The 3,657-nt window shown below is 39.6% G+C and overlaps 1 non-coding gene across 1 annotated transcript; it reads left to right on the forward strand.

Annotated features, from left to right (window-relative positions):
- Positions 1-3,163: 3,163 nt before the first annotated feature.
- TRNAT-AGU (transfer RNA threonine (anticodon AGU)) lies at positions 3,164-3,239 on the forward strand. The gene has a single exon. It is a non-coding gene; the product is annotated as a tRNA-Thr (tRNA).
- The last annotated feature ends 418 nt before the right edge of the window (positions 3,240-3,657 follow it).

Raw genomic sequence — 3,657 nt, forward strand, 5'->3', positions numbered from 1 at the left:
TTTTTTTTTAAAGCTGGAGTAGCAATACTTATATCTGACAAAATAGACTTTAAAACAAAGGCTATAGTAAGGGATAAGAAGGTCACTACATAATAATAAAGGGAGCAATCCAACAGAAAGATATAACCATTATAAATATCTATGCAACTAATATAGGAGCACCGAAATATATAAAAATTTTGATCAACATAAAGGACGAGATTAACAGCAATACTATAGTAACAGAAATTTTAATACCCCACTAAAATCAATGGATAGAACCTCAAGACAAATAATTAGCAAAGAAACAACAACCTTAAACAACACATTAAATCAACTGGATTTAATAGATATCTTCAGAACCTTTCACCCGTAAGCAGAAGAATTATACATTCTTTTCAAGTGCTCATAGAACCTTCTCTAGGATAGACCACATGTTAGGAAACAAAATGAGTCTCAATAAATTTTAAAAAATTGAAATCAGGCCCTGACCGGTTGGCTCAGCGGAAGAGCGTCGGCCTGGCGTGTGGGGGACCCGGGTTCAATTCCCAGCCAGGGCACATAGGAGAAGTGCCCATTTGCTTCTCCACCCCTCCCCCTCCTTCCTTTCTGTGTCTCTCTTCCCCTCCCGCAGCCAAGGCTCCATTGGAGCAAAGATGGCCCGGGCGCTAGGGATGGCTCCTTGGCCTCTGCCCCAGGCGCTAGAGTGACTCTGGTCGCAGCAGAGCAATGCCCCAGAGGGGCAGAGCATCGCCCCCTGGTGGGCAGAGCATCGCCCCTGGTGGGCGTGCCAGGTGGATCCCGGTCGGGCGCATGCGGGAGTCTGTCTGACTGTCTCTCCCCATTTCCAGCTTCAAAAAAAAAAATTGAAATCATACCAAGTATCTTCTCTGATGACAATGACATGAAATTAGAAATTAACTACAATACAATACAGAAGCTGAAAAACATGCAAACACTTGGAAACTAAATAGCATGTTATTAAATAAATAATGGGTTAACAATGAGATAAAAAAAAATAAGAATTTTTTTGAAACAAATGAAAATGAAAATAAAACAACTCAAAATTTATGGGACACAGCAAAAGCAGTCCTGAGAGGGAAGTTCATAGCATTACAGGCATACCTTGATAAGCAAGAAAAAGCTCAAGTAAACAATTTAACCCTGCATCTAAAAGAACTAGAAAAAGAACAGCAAATAAAGCTCAGAGGAAGTAGAAGAAAGGAAATAATAAAGATCAGAACAGAAATAAATGACATAGAAGTAAAAAAAATACAGAATATCAATGAAAACAAGAGATGGTTCTTTGAAAAGGTAAACAAAACTGATGAACCTTTAACCAGACTCATCAAAAAAAAAGAGAGGACTCAAATAAATAAAATTAAAAATGAGAGTGGAGAAGTAACAACTGACACAGCAGAAATTCAAAGCATTGTAAGAAAGTACTATGAAAAACTGTATTCCTAAAAATTACACAACCTAGATAAAATGGACAAATTTCTTGAAACATATACTCTTTCAAAAATTAATTTGGAAAAGCCTGACCAGGCGGTGGCGCAGTGGATAGAGCATCGAACTGGGATGCAGAGGACCCAGGTTCGAGACCCAGAGGTCACCAGCTTGAGCGTGGGCTCATCTGGTTTGAAGAAAAAGCCCACCAGCTTGAACCCAAGGTCTCTGGTTCCAGCTAGGAGTTACTCGGTCTGCTGAAGGCCCGCCGTCAAGGCACATATGAGAAAGCAATCAATGAACAACTAAGGTGTTGCAATGCACAATGAAAAAACTAATGATTGATGCCTCTCATCTCTCTCTATCCCTCTCTCTGACTCTCTCTCTGTCTCTGTAAAAAAATTAAAAATTTAAAAAAAATTTGGAAGAATCAGAAAACCTAAACAGACCAATTAAACAAATGAGACTGAAATAGTTACCAAAAAACTCTCAACAAACAAAAGACCTGGGCCAAATGACTTCACAGGTGAATTTTACCAAATATTTAAAGAAGAATGAACTCCTATCCTTCTCAGGCTATTTCAAAAAATTCAAAAGAGGGAAGACTTCCAAGCTTCTTTTATGAGGCAAGCATAATCTTCATTCCAAAACCAGGCAAAGACACTACAAAGAAGGAAAATTATAGGCCAACATCCCTGATGAACTTAAATGCTGAAATTCTCAACAAAATATTAGCAAACCACCTCCAGCAATACATGAAAAAAAAATCATACATCATGATCAAGTGGAATTTATTCTGGGGAGGCAAGGTTGGTACAATATTTGCAAATTAAACAATGTGATTAATCACATAAATTAAAGAAAAGAGAAAAATCACATGATAATATCAAGAGACGCAGAAAAAGCATTTGATAAAATTCAGCAAAGTAGGAATGCAGGGATCATACCTCAACATGATAAAGGCCACCTATGACAAACCCACAACCAATATCATAGTCAATGGGCAATCCCCTTAAGATCAGGAACAAGGCAAGGGTGCCCCCTTTCACCACTCTTATTCAACATAGTTCTGGAAGTTCTAGCCACAGCAATCAGACAACAAGAAGAAATAAAAGGCATCCAAATTAAAAAAGAAGTAAAACTATCATTATTTGCCGATGAAGTGATACTGTACATAGAAAGTCTCAGTCAAAAAACTACTGGAACTGATAAATAAATTCAGCAAGGTTGCAGGATATAAAATCAATATTCAGAAGTCAGTGGCATTTTTATACACCAACAATGAACTGTCTGATAGAAAAATTAAGGAAACTATCCCTCTCACTATTGCAACAACAAAAAAAAAGAAAGTACCTAGGAGTAAATTTAACCAAGGAGGTTAAAGACTAGTACTCAGAAAATTATAAGACATTGAAAAAAGAAATCAAGAAAGATACAAACAAGTGGAGGCATATACCGTGTTCATGGATAGGAAGAATAAACATCATTAAAATGTCTATACTACCCAAAGCAATCTATAAATTCAATGCACTTCCTATTAAAATATCAATGACACTGACCTGTGGTGGTGCAGTGGATAAAGCATCAACCTGAAACACTGAGGTTGCCAGTTCAAATCCCTGTACTTGTCTGGTCAAGGCATGTATGGAAGTTGATGCTTCTTGCTCCTCTTCCCTTTCTCTCTCTCTCTCTCTCTCTCTCTCTCTCTCTCTCTCCTCTCTAAAATAAATATATAGCCCTGGCTGGTTGGCTCAGTGGTAGAGCATCGGCCTAGTGTGCGGAGGACCCGGGTTCGATTCCCGGCCAGGGCACACAGGAGAAGCGCCCATTTGCTTCTCCACCCCTCCGCCACGCTTTCCTCTCTGTCTCTCTCTTCCCCTCCTGCAGCCAAGGCTCCACTGGAGCAAAGATGGCCTGGGCGCTGGGGATGGCTCTGTGGCCTCTGCCTCAGGCGCTAGAGTGGCTCTGGTCGCAACATGGCGACGCCCAGGATGGGCAGAGCATCGCCCCCTGGTGGGCAGAGCTTTGCTCCATGGTGGGCATGCCAGGTGGATCCCGGTCGGGCGCATGCGGGAGTCTGTCTGACTGTCTCTCCCTGTTTCCAGCTTCGGAAAAATGAAATAAATAAATAAATAAATATATAAATATATAAAACAAAAAAATATTTTAAAGAAAATTATTTTTTAAAATACCAATGGCATACTTCAAAGATATAGAACAAATATTCCA

This window comes from Saccopteryx leptura, chromosome 9 (assembly GCF_036850995.1).
Source record: "Saccopteryx leptura isolate mSacLep1 chromosome 9, mSacLep1_pri_phased_curated, whole genome shotgun sequence".
NCBI classification, from domain to species: domain Eukaryota; kingdom Metazoa; phylum Chordata; class Mammalia; order Chiroptera; family Emballonuridae; genus Saccopteryx; species Saccopteryx leptura.